Below are 13,910 nucleotides of genomic sequence, written 5' to 3'. Positions count from 1 at the left end.
CTCCCCTAGTAGTCATCACACTGTACCATGATTTTTGGTTTGCCTGCCTGTATTCCCTCTAGACTGAAAGCTTAGTGAAGACAAAATGCTTATCTCTACACCTTAGCACCCTGCATGCTACTTGAAGGTGAGTAGGTGTCTACAAATATTTGGTATATAAATAGGTGAATGAATGATATACCTAACTAAAATTATACATTTCACTCAGTCAAGAATCAGGCTAACCTCAACTTCAGCTTAGGAAAAAAGATTTCTTTAAATGTAGCTACAAGAGTTAGCTGAGAGTCTGGGACCCTCTAAAAGCTGGACTTTTCTTTCCTTCCCTCCCTTGATTTAGCCTATTTGACACCATCATGCTGTCAGGAATCCTTTGTCCAAGCTTTCCTCTTTGCAGCCCCTTTGCCTAGAGTCCAGTGTTCTCTTACCTTCCCATGCTACATTTCCTTCCTACCCTAGGCATATTTGTGTCTTTAATTATGCCACTGCCTCTTCCTCACCAGTACAAGGCCACTAACAAACTAATGGGGCGGAGGGTCAGGACTTTCTCCATTTGAGAAGAAGAACTTCCCCCCAAGCCTCCATCTCTCCCAGGTGGTGCCCCATGCAGCTTGGAGCAGGCATTAGTGAGCAAAGCAATGGGAGTAGGTCTTCTGAGGTCTCCAGATGGGATAGGGTTAACCAGCTTATGCAGGAAATGAGCCACAAAAAATGTTTTAACAACTGTGTCAAGCAATCACAAGGAAAAGTCATCTTGGATAATGAATAACCACAAGCAGCATTGCTGTGACGAAGCAGACAGCTATAGTAGACCCATATGAATTGCAAATCCCATTAAGTCCTCATAGTTTCCAATGCTGAGAAAAGGTTATGTGATTATGATGAATTCAGAATATCTGAGAAATAGCTTAGAACTGTGGCCTGCCCCATACACTTGTTTTCTCCCATTATTAAGTCCAAGCATCATCATTCTTCACTGTGCTCCAAAATAAATTTACAATAAAAATTACCTGCTCTTGCATTTTTAACCAGCCAGTTAGGTTTTGCTATTTGGCATACCATAATATTTTTTAGATGGGAACTACTGTTTTGATGAAGTACAGTGAATTCAGGCTTTGAAGCTGGCTCAGCCACCTGGAACTGTGTGATGAATCCTGTTCAAACCTCAGTGGCCTAGGCTGTAAAATGGGGATATTAATACTTACCTTAAATGATCAGTGTTGAAAACCAAACTAGAATCTGTATTTAAAATATGCCTGGCACAGGAACTGCTACCTAGGAGACACTCAAAATGGGAGTTTCTTTTACTTTCTTTAACCACCAGAGATGACAAGACGGCCTTTAGTGCTTTCATAGAGATAGGACTCAATCTCACACCTGGTGTCAGGAAAAACGTTCTATCAGAGACTGAGGGTTTTATTCCAAAGAAGGTTTGACTGTCAAATCACTGCTGAGGACAGTCTAAGGTAACAGCTACGGGCTCATGACGTCCCTGTAGAAGACAGAGGCCCATGGCTCCTGCTCTCCTCCCTCCATTTAAGGACAATCATTGGTATTTCACTTTTAGTTCCAGCAGTGACTCACTTTTGGCATTAATACATGAAACAAAACGTGTAACTCAAGCCCGGCATGGTAGCTGACACCTATAATCCCAGCATTTCAGGAGGCTAAAGCGGGAGGATCGCTCGAGGCCAGGAGTTTGAGATCAGCCTAGGCAACATAACAAGACCCCATCTCTACAAAAAAAAAATTTTTTTTAATTAGGCAGGGGAGGTGGTGCTCACCTGTAGTCCCAGCTACTCAGGAGGCTGAGGTGGGAAGACCACTTGAGCCCAGGAGTGGGAGGCTGCAGTGAACTATGATCACACTGCCGCACTCCAGCCTGGGCAAGAGTGAGAGACCCTGTCTCTAAATAATAAAATAAAAAATAAAAAATGTTGTGACTCAAAATACCAGTTACTGTGAGTAAAATATATTGTCCCCCCCATTCCCGACTGGTTCACACATATAAATTGTCACAATCTACTTAGACATTTATTGAGTGTGAGACAGTAGCAATATCTTGTGGATAATCATAGACTGTCCTATGTATTGAGGTGGTGCAGACAACAGGAACGTGCCAGCCTCTGAGAGAACTGAGTAATAAAAGGAGACAGTCCAGAATGTGTGTCACCTCTCCCTGTGTTTAGGAGCCTTCTGTGTACATTTAGATTTTTAGGATATCCATAGTGTCACAGATACCACAAATATCTGAGAGTTTTAACCAAATTAACATGTCCCCAGAGGCAAACAAATGGACTACATTATTTTCCCTGTATTCTGCCTGAATTTATTTATTAATTGCTTGCTTGTGTTGGCATTGGGTAGACAAAACCTTAGAAAACTATTAACGCAAGCAAACCTTGTTCAAAAAATTAGTCTATCTGTGCCAGGCACAAATCCCTCTAATTCTGCCCTCAGGTTTTGTGGACAGAGTTCAAAAGAAGTCAGTAAAATTGACTCAAATAAATTATATGTGCAAATGAGCAAGAAGCAGTTACACTTTAAAATGCCTTGTACTAAGTATCCATCCATAGGGTCGTTAAGGAATTTAAGAATTTTCAGCATTATTTCTGATATATTGGAGAGGTTCAAATGCTGCTTTGTCAGCCAAGTCCTTCCCAGCCTCTGTGGAGTAGAGCAGGATCTCGGCCCCGCCTCCCAGCCTCCTGCTGACTCAGCCTGGAAGACTGCTCCAGAAGCACCTTCAAGGACTGGGGGTTCCATGTGAGGGAAGGAGGAGACCCCAGGGCAAGTGGATGCCCTGTCTGTCATTCACAGGCTTCCCCTCCTCTTAGAGGAGCCTGGTCACTCGCACCACTTTTCCTACAGTGGCTGAAACATTTCACTGCACTTTCTTGAAGCTGTTTTAAATTCCACAAGTCAAAGTGAAAGCATGTGTGTTAACAAATATTCAAAATGCACTCCTCTCAGGAAGGATTGTGAGCTATCCTTCCTTAACAGATTTCTTCCAGTTGCTTTCTTCCTGGCATGAAGCTCATTCTGGCTGCCCAAGGAGCTGGAAGTTTCCACTGGAGAGTCAAAAACATCACTTTAGATTAGGGTGGCTTGGGGAGAACTTGGAGCCAAATGAAAGCCCCAAGTGCCAGTGATGCTGGAGAAAGGGGCAGAGCTAGAGCAAGAGAAAGACACAGAAAGTTAAGGAGTGGGCAAGAGGCTGAACACCCGCTGAGCACACTGCCTGGGATTGACCCTTTTCTTAGGGAAGCAGAAGGAGATTTTCTTCCACTGTCCTTAGAACTCACATTCTTACTCTTTGATTTTTGAGCTTTGTCATAGGTGAGTCAGTAGGGATAACCTGGAATAGGTGCTCTACCAGCACCTACCTCCTCAGCTGTTAAAAAATATTCTGTGATTCTACAGAGACACATAGCATAGGTAGACACAGAACCACAGGATAATGTAAGCTTCTGTGACACACAGATTCCCAAAATTCAACAGTTTAATCACAGTAGCCATTGCTCTCTGGTTGATGTCACAGGCCAGGGTTGATATTAACATGGAACTGGGTAGGGTTGGGGGATGCCTCTTCTCCAGATGGTGATTCAGATATAACAAGGCTGCTTCCATCTTATGACTTCAGAACTCCCTAAGGCAAGGATTCTAGAAGTGTGGTCCATGGAGCAGCAGTCTTGGCATCACCTGGCAGCTTGTCAGAAATGCAGCTTCTCAGACCTACCATGAACCTCCTGAGTCAGACACTCTCAGAATAGAGCCCTGCAATCTGGGGCAAGGGCAGGCATTGAACAAGCCCTTCAGGTGATTCTGATACAGCTAACATTTGGGAACCACTTCATGATTTATATGCGGCTAGTGAAAGGAGAAAGAAAGCCGAGGATAAGAAGCTGCTGCTTAAAAGCCTTGGACCAGAAGTGACTCACATCATTTTTGCTCTCATTTTACTGGTGAGAACCAGTCACGTGACTGTACCTAGCTGCAAGAGCTGCTAGAAAATATAGTTTATGCAGTTATAACAGCACATCATGGACCATATAAAAATAGATTTCGGTGGATAGATAGCCATATTTGCCAAAATAGCCCTCTGCAGTAGGAATATTGTCATTATTTATAATGTCACATGGGAAAAAGCAATTCCAGATCCAAATTGGAAACCTATGCTAGGTTTCCTCAACCCCAGCAACTATGGACATTTGGGGCAGATAATTATTTGTTGTGGAGACTGTCTTGTATATTGCAGAATGTTTAATAGCATCCCTGGCTTCTACCAACTGGATAATAGTAGCACCTTCGCCTCCCCACTCTTCCCTCCCACTTTGTGGACAATGAGAACTATCTCCAGACAGTGCCATATGTTCCTAAGGGGTCAAAATCACTCCAGTTAAAAAAACCACTGGCCTCAACAGAAAATTGATAAATTGATCTTCGGAATACAAGCTGCCCATAAGTTGGGTACTCCCAGAATGTTGACTTTCTTCTGATCTATGTTAGCCTTTCTCTTGAAACTCTCTGCTAGTAATGAGGATTATTCTGATGATTCCACAGTTTACTATCACATCCGCCTTATCCACATAAAAACAAACTTCCAAAGCCAGAGGCATCTGTGCTTGTTGACTTCAGAGTTGTGAGAGAGCTAATCCTATTTACAATTCCCCTTTCTGGCTACCCAGGGCTTCTAAAAACAAACTTCTCTTTATGTAAAAATACACAGAAGTTATATCACATTTCTTCTTAGTAGCCTTAAGTTTAAATGATTCAAGTTTAGGAAGAGAGACGAGGGAAAGCTCTACTTGTCTAACACAGGCTTAGTTTCCAGAAAAACTCAATTTATTTTTGAATGCAGAAGATTTTCCCACTGAAAACAATCTGTTGGCTTCACTTCCATGTGATAAAATGATGTCGAACTGAAAATGGAACCACATAGCAAGATTGCATTATCCTGGAACATTTTGAAATCAGATTGACATTTTTGCTGAAAGTAGGTACCTTTGCAAGGTCACAGGATTCCAGTAAGGGTAAACATGAAATGTAATTCAATTCTAGACCCAAACCAGGGTTTGATTAATAATAAGACTGTATTAAATCTTTTCAATCAACTTATTCAGAGTATTTGAAGTGAAAGGGAAAAAAAGGAATTGCAATGGATCGTGTCCCAAATGGAAAGACAGGCAGCAAAATAATGCATCTAAAGGACTTTTCTTTTAAAAGATAGATCCATTTATCAGGGATAGTTCTGCATCCCTGTCCATCTACTGCTCATTTTCTTTTGGGTTCCAATTGTGCTTTTAAACAAAAAAAATGACCTCCTCTTATCCATTCACTTATGCATTCATCCAATGCTTGCAGAGCACCTACGCTATGAGAGGGGCCATCTAGCTCTGGAAATGCCACAGCAGAGGCAGCAAACCAGAGGTCAGCTCTCACCAAGCGTACTTTCCAGGATAAAGAGACAGATCTTAAAGACTAGAATATAAACAAGATCATGTCCAATGGTGATCAGTGCAATGAAAAACAAACGGCCAGACGCAGTGGCTCACGCCTGTAATCCCAGCACTTTGGGAGGCCGAGGTGGGCGGATCACAAGGTCAGGAGATCAAAACCATCTTGGCCAACATGGTGAAACCCTGTCTCTACTAAAATACAAAACAATAATAATAATAATAACCAGGAGTGGTAGTGTGTACCTGTAGTCCCAGCTACTCGGGAGGCTGAGGCAAGGGAATCACTTGAACCCAGGAGGCGGAGGTTGTAGTGAGCCAAGATTGTGCCACTGCACTCCAGCCTGGGCAACAGAGCAAGACTCTGTCTAAAAAAAAAAAAAAAAAAAAAAAAAAAAAAAAAACCTGGGTGAAGGTGAGAGCATTTAGATCTAATGGTCAGGGCAGCCCTTCTGAGGACTGAGATGATGGGCACAGCCAAGGGATGACTCAGGGGAGCACTGCGGGTGGGAGAAGCTGTAAGTACAGAGGCCTCAAGGCAAGAAGAAATCTGGTTCAAAATAAACTTCATCTTCGTACATTTTTCAATTCCTACATTTTTCATTCTTCCAGCTATCCTCATATCTTTCCACTCTCTTCAGTAAAAGATCCTAACCTTTCCCCTGAACTCCGCACTCATATCTACTCACTCAGCCTCTCTGCTTGGAAGACTAATAGGCAGCTCGGATGTAATATGGTGGGAACGTAACCCTTGATCGCCCTTATACACCCAAACATGCTCTTCCGCTAGGTTCCCCAATTCTTCCAGTGCTGAGTTCTCCGCTCATCCCCCTCATCTGACCCATCAACAAACATCAGCCTCTGACAGACCTTCAGCACCTACCATGCTGTCGTCAGTGGTCTGATCTGCATTCACTTCTTGCCTGGACTAAAAAGGCAGCCTCCTCACTGGCCTCCTATCACCAGCCTATTTTCCTATCAGAGTCAGAGTTTTTAAGCATAGAACAGATCCTATCACTCTCTAGCATTAAAACCTTCCTAAAGTTTTCTGTCTCAAAATAAAATTCAAAAGCCTTGCGATTCAAAAGCCCAGTATGATTTGGCTATGTCACCTCTCTGGCATTATCTCCTTCTACTGCCTCCCAGCTCCACCCTATGTATCCTACTCCCGTCACACCAGCCTCCTTGCCACAGCTTAAGCACACCAGTCATAGGCCTGCCTCAGGATTTTGTACCTACTATTCCCGAAGCCTAGAACGCTTTTCCTCCAGATACCCAGATGGCTTCTCCCTCTATTAGGTTCTCTGCTCAAATGTCACCTAACCAGAAAGGCTTTCCTAACCATGCTAACATCTCTCCCCTCACATGTAAATAGTCTCTATCTCCTTACCCTACTTTGGTTTTCTTCATACCATCTGACATAATCTAGAAGCACCTTTAAATTAAGGTCTTATTTGCCACCTGAATGAATTAATCAGTGAATGAATATGTGAATATCACCATCCCATATCTAGAGGGCCTGAAACCACTGCAATAGTTCAATTTGAAAACATTTACTGAGTTTTGTGTTCTGGGTATTATGCAAAACCTAAGAACTATGTAAGGAAGATATAACTCCAAACTTTTAAAAAACTGGGAGTTGGAGAAAAAGACCACATTAAAGTATTGATTCATTTCAGACAATGATTTAATAATACAAGTGTCATGGGCAGTATGTTTCATTAGATTTCTAAGAAAGAGAGAACAAAGTGGACTAGAGTATTCCAGGAAAACTTCATAGGAGTGGGTTGAGGGAAGAAAGATCGTTCAAATGGGTGAAGTTTGGAGAAGTACAAAGGAAAGGCAGAAACCCAGCACTAAAGCGACGAATTGATGGTGACACCATGGCACAGAGGTGGGGATAACAGTAGTTTATGGGAGGAGAGAAACCTGTCTTGCTTATGGAAGTTCTCAGTGGAGAAGAGGAAGTATACAGGAAAAGTAGGGTGGGGTTCTGAGTGAAAGGTATCTCTGGGCTATGGGAAGCTATTGGGTTGTGCTTGCTGAGTTGAATCGTGACCTCATAAAGCTAGGTTTTGAGGAAGCTGTTCTGAGGAACATCAGCAGGATGGACTGGAAGAAGAAGAGAATAGAGGCTTGAGGCCAAGACCAGAGAGTGGTTCGGGGCACAGGCAGGTTGTGAGATGGGTCTTGGGCCAAGGTGGTGCAGTGGGAAATGAGAGGAGCTGGGCTCTCATGTACCTCGTCCTCTGCTGCATCAGAATCTCTAGTCGGGATGCTGGCATGAGTGACTACATATATTTTTAAGTTCCACGTGATTCTGATGTGCACTTCTAGTGAAAAAAAAAAAAAAAACAAGTCTAGTTGTAAACCTCCATTTGGAGATGAGGTAACAGAAATCTAAATGAGGTAACCTGCTTATGGTCATGCAGCCTGTGGGGGCAGGCCTGACGGCAGATACCAGAACTCTTGACTCTCAAAATAAGATTTTAAAGGATCTCAATAAATAATAAAAAGGCTGAAATTGAACTTGCAGAAACTATTCCGAAACCATTGCATTAATCTATGTATGTAACCTGACATTACTGAAGAATCAGAAAATTCGTCCATTCATTGATTTGTTGGAAAAATCTTTATTGAATGCCTACTGTATGCTTAGTATCGCTGTAGATGTCATAGCTAAACAGAACTGGCCAATTGCAATGTACAGTAATAAGGGCTCTGATAGGGCAAACATGGATTGTGTTAGGAATATAACCCAGCCTAACCCAGACCCAGATGTCAGAGGAGGCTTTCTGGAGAAAACAGTGTCTCATTTGAGCTCTGAAGACCAGTTGGAATTCGGTGAAGTTTTGGTGAGGGTTACAGGAGAAAGAACTAGAGAAAATTTAGATGAGTAAAAAAGATTTGGGCATAGAAAATTATATGCGCAAAGGTCTCTTTTGCCTCACCATTTATTTCAATGCCTTAAATGCTGCACATCAGTTCATGACAATGGTCACGATTTGGGGCTCATGAGGTATAGCAATCTTTTTCCTCATCAAAATGTACTTTCAAAGTATCCTCTTTTGCATCTCTAATACACCTTCTTACAGTTTACCTTTTAAAAGAGTCATGTTTGTAGGACCATGAACACTGGAGCAGAGCAGCCAAACTCTGTCATCCTCGCACTGTGTCTGGGATAAAGCTTAGCATGTAGTGAGTGCTCAGGAAATGCTTTTAGTTTATTGCTTTGCACCTTAAATAAAGATGCCCTAAGAAATATTTCTATTCCTGTGATTTAAGTTTAGCTATGTCTGACCTTCACCTATTCAGAACACATTTGCAAATTTGTAATTGATTAAAAGCTTCACTTTTGCCCTTTAAAGATACACAGGAAGCTGCACATTTTCTGAGCAGGAGTGCCTGCCAGATAGCTTTCCTTGGCTCAATAGTTTCCTATTGTTATGAATAGAACATCAACATAATTAACATAAGAATCCCTTAGAGGCCAATTTTAAATGAAACCACATTTAATTGCAGGGAATTCCTTTATTCCCCAAGGTGATGCTAAATTTCCAACTGGGCATATGAAATATGACAAAATCTCTGCAAAGTAAAGCCATTTAAAATGAAATGGTATAGTCTATCAACCCTCAAACGTATAAAATTATTTTGATTAGTTGGCCAAAACAAAGAGAAAAAGCAAGGTAAAACCTAAAGACTCAAACTCAAAGTATCCATAAAACAATACAAAATACAAGTTTTGACAAGTTCTAGATTTCTTGAGTTTTTAAAAGAAATGGATTGTGTTTTTTGGAAATAATGTTTGACTAAAAAGAAAATCCTAAGTCAATATTCATTTTTCATTTTTAGTATTTTGCTGGTACCCTAATAATCTATTTCAATCCTAAAATCCTCTATTGCCCAAAACCATAGCATAAAGAAGATAGGATCAGTATGCCCAGAGTCTCCACATAGGAGGTAATCAATACATGTACATTAAATGAACCAATGAATGCATTGGTTTTACATTTATCTAGGCTCCAAATGTGTGATAAGCAACTTCAGAGTCATAAAGAATGAGTAGGACATAGACAATAGTCCACCTCATCTGGAGTTCTACATTAGCTTCACTTTGTCCACCTGGCAGCCTCACCATTCTCATGTCCATCCCCGTGCTTCCAGTGCCACAGTGCCATGCATGCCACATGTTACCAGGGCTATGGACAGATGATCCCATCTCTAAAACCACCCTGTATCTATGTTTTTTTAGGTGGTTATAACATTGAGAAGGCATCCTCTTTTCAACATCTTGGGGTTTGGCCCCAATTAACAATGTTTCTCAACCTGCCACAAGACAGTGGCTGTACTTTTCCATTTGTTTCTGAAATCTCCACATTGCATCTCCTGTAAATATAGGGTATTCTATATATAGATATAGGTTGTTTCAGAAGTCAGCATAACATATATTTGAGTATAATTTTAAACCAAGAATTGCTCATGTATAGATAATTTAGATTTAAGAGCATAGTTACCCTAGTTTAACATAATAACAATACATTATTAAACATTCTTAGTAAGATTAATGATTGCTTACCTCCTTGCCCTTAATATCCAGCATGAAAGAGTTTATAGTAGGCATGTTATTGTAACTTTTAATTTTTATTCTAGTTTCTCATCTTTGTCACAAAGACACAAAGTTAAAAAACTACAAATATTTCTATCAATGAGAACTATTAATACTTAGCCACTCATTGTCTAATACTTCTGACATTATGTACTTTGCCATGGTGCTGCTTTATGAACCTATCACTATGAGCTTGAGGAAAGGAGAAATTGGAAAGTTCACTTTTCTTTTTTTTTTTTTTTTTTTTTTGTTGTTGCCCAGGCTGGAGTGCAATGGCACGATCTCAGCTCACTGCAACCTCCACCTCCCAGGTTTAAGTGATTCTCCTGCCTCAGCCTCCATAGTAGCTGGAATTACAGGCATCCATCACCACGCCCAGATAACTTTTTGTATTTTTAGTAGAGACGGGGTTTTACTATGTTGGCCAGGCTGGTCTTAAACTCCTGACCTCAGGTAATCCACCTCCCTCAGCCTCCCAAAGTGCTGAGATTACAGGTGTGAGCCACCCCCTCCCCCAGCTGGAAAGTTCACTTTCTAGCTCTAATCTTGTACTGTGACTAAACACTGCTAGGAGCTTTACCTTGACCTATAAATTCTCTCCTCAGATACAGAAGTCTATTGTAAGACTGTTTCCTTGAGTTCTCATTCCCTAATGATCCCATTTGTATTTCCTGGTGAGAACACTATTAAAATAGTTGCCAGTATTAAGGGTTATTAATATCCCCACTCTTATCCCCAGCTGGGTGTGAATGCACTCGTACTTCTGGTGGGGCCTTTTCTTCTTGAGTACAACCATCTCAAGTGTTCAGAATTTCTGATGTGTAAGAACTTTTTTATTAATATCTACTTCAAATGGTATCTTCCTTTTCTATAGGCTATTTCCATGTCTACACGGAGATTTAGAATAATTTCCTTTCTCCATTACATTTTGTTCCTTGAAGGTATTTTATAATCAGAGTGCATGTTCTTCTCTCTTTCGGAGATTTCCTTGTTTCAGGCAAAACGTATTAAGTCTCTCTAGTCGAATCCTCTCTAGTCGAATCCTGTGGATCTTGTGTTATGCCACTTGTCTCTTGAATAGTCTCAGCATGGAGATAAGAAAGGAGCATTATATTCTAAGCTGAGAACCTAGAAACAAAAACCAGTATGGTTATAGTTTTTCTCATCCTGCCCTGTATCTACTTTTTAAAATTCCTTTAATGTACGAATACAGATTTAGAAATTTAGAAACCTAAATGCTATAATAAATATTATAAAAAGTAGATCATTGAAATTGTATATGTATGATTTAAAGCTTTCAATAAAAATAACCAAATCACTACCTCTTTGGGTTATACTCGCTATCATTATAAATCTTTATTTGTCCTATTACACAATATAACAGGGACTATAAATGTCTTGCACATCGTGTGTTGCCCAAGAGAGACCTTCCATTTTAGCTCCTTTCCTTTACTAGTTGTGCTTTTATTTACTCTTCTTCCAAGTCTAAATTTCTATTTTTATTAGTGTCATCACACTTCAACTTCAAGTTCTAGTATTTCTTTTTTTTTTTTTTTTTTGAGATGAAGTCTCACTCTGTCACCCAGGCTGCAGTGCAATGGCACAATCTTGGCTCACTGCAACCTCCACCTGCCAACTTCAACCAATTCCCCTGCTTCAGCCTCCCGAGTAGCTGGGACTACAGGTGTGTACCCCCATACCCAGCTAATTTTTGTATTTTTAGTAGAGATGGGGTTTCACCATGTTGGCCAGGCTGGTGTCAAACTCCTGACCCCATGATTTGCCCACCTCAGCCTCCCAAAGTGCTGGGATTATGGCGTGAGCCACCATGCCCAGCCCTTCATCTTTAATACCTCTTGCAAATATATTTAATATGGATTCATAAAAATGCAATTAGCATATTATTACAAAAGAAGAAGTAAAAGAAGAAGAAAAATCAGGTTTTAATATACTAGTTTATAGATTTTGTAAAACTATGTAATCATTCTAGAGTAATTTTAAATGCCATTTAAGTAGTTAATTTTCAGTGGTCCATAAGCTTAGTTTTCCTTGTTGCCTGACACATTTGATTCTTAAAAAGTAATTGTTCCCAGAAAGTTTCTTTTGTATATACAGTCAATATTATTCTAAAATGTTATGGAAAGGCAAAATAACTAGAATAGCTAAAACAATTTTGAAAACAAAATTAAGGTGGGCAGAATCACTCTACCCAATGTTAAGACTTATTATATAGCTACAATAATTAAGACAGTGTGCTGTTAGAAGAAGGACAGACACATAGATCAATGGAACAAAGTAGAGAACTGAGAAATAGACCCACAAAAATATACCCAGCTGGTTTTTGATGGAGTTCCAAAAGCAATTCAATGAAGCAATTAAATATCCATAGGTGAAAAAATGAACCTCAACCTAAACCTCTCACCTTATACAGAAATTCGATCAAAGTGACCATGGACCTAAATGTACAACTGTAACACTTTCAGAAAAAAAATAGGGAAAAACCTTTGAGATCTAGGGCTAAGCACAGAGTTTTTAGACATGACTCCAAAAGCACAATTTATAAAAAGCAAAATCAACAAATTAGACCTCATCAAAATTAAAAACTTTTTCTCTGCAAAGGACTCTTTTAAGATGATGAAAAGAGAAGCCACAGAGTGGGAGAAAATATTTGCAAACCATGCATCCAACAAAGGACTATTATATAGAATTGTTAAGAACTCTCAAAACTCAACAATAAACACTCAACAATCCGATTTTTTAAAATGAGTTAAAGACATGAAGGGCCATTTCACCCAAGAGGGTATATGGATAACAAACAAATACATTTCAAAATGCTCAAGACCATTTTACTGTTAGGAAAATGCAAATTAAAACCACAACAAACCATCACCACATACTTATCAGAATGACTAAAATGAAAAATAGTGACAACACCAAATCTGCCAAGGAGGCAGAGAAATTGGATGACTTATATATTGCTGGTAGGAATGTAAAATGTTACAACCACTCTGGAAAACAATTGAGTAATTTCTTAAAAACCTAAATATGGAAATACTATACTACCTAGTGATTGTACTCCTGGGCATATATCTCAGGGAAATGAAAACTTACGTTCACACAATAATCTGTATGTAAATTTTAGCATCCTTTGCTGTAATAGCCAAAAACTGAAAACAACTCAGATATCCTTCAACAGACAGGTGGTAAAATAAACTGTGGAACATCTGGACTGTGGAATATTGCTCAGTAATAAAAAGGAACAACTACCAATAATTCAGTAACCTGAATGATTATCCAGCAAATTATGCTGGGTTAAAAAAAAGGCAGTTCCAAGAGACTGTATACTGCATGGTTCCATTTATATAACTTTCTTGAAATGACAAAATCATCTTAACAGAGAATAGATTATTGGTGGTTAGGAATTAAGGAGTGAGTGTGTGGGAGGGAAGTAGGTGTGGTTATAAAAGGGCAATGTGAAGGATCCTTGTGGTGATGGAAATGTTTTTTTTTTTTTTTCTCTCTCTCTGTCTCTTTAGAGCCAGGGTCTTGCTCTGTCACCCAGACTGATGGCATAATCCTAGCTCATTACAGCCTTGAACTCCTGGGCTTAAGTGATCCTTTCGAGTAGCTGGGTCTAAAGACACATGCCACCATGCCTGGCTAATTTTTAAAAATTTTTTTTTGTAGAGACAGGGTCTTGCTTTGTTGCCCAGGCTGATCTCAAATGCCTGACTTCATGTGATTTTCCCACTTCAGCTTCCCAAAGTGCTGAGATTACAAGTGTGAGCCACTGCACCCAGCCAGAAATGTTCTTTATCTTGACTGGCTCAATGTCAATATTCTGGTTG

The 13,910-nt window shown here is 40.0% G+C and overlaps 1 protein-coding gene across 1 annotated transcript in view; it reads left to right on the top strand.

Annotated features, from left to right (window-relative positions):
• Positions 1 to 13,910, top strand: part of SLC9A9 (solute carrier family 9 member A9) — a 605,167-nt gene that overhangs the window by 382,691 nt on the left and 208,566 nt on the right. The window lies entirely within an intron of this gene.

This window comes from Macaca mulatta, chromosome 2 (assembly GCF_049350105.2).
Source record: "Macaca mulatta isolate MMU2019108-1 chromosome 2, T2T-MMU8v2.0, whole genome shotgun sequence".
Taxonomy (NCBI): Eukaryota; Metazoa; Chordata; class Mammalia; order Primates; family Cercopithecidae; genus Macaca; species Macaca mulatta.
Note: the sequence above shows the minus strand (reverse complement) of the source record. Positions and strands in the feature narration are given on the sequence as shown.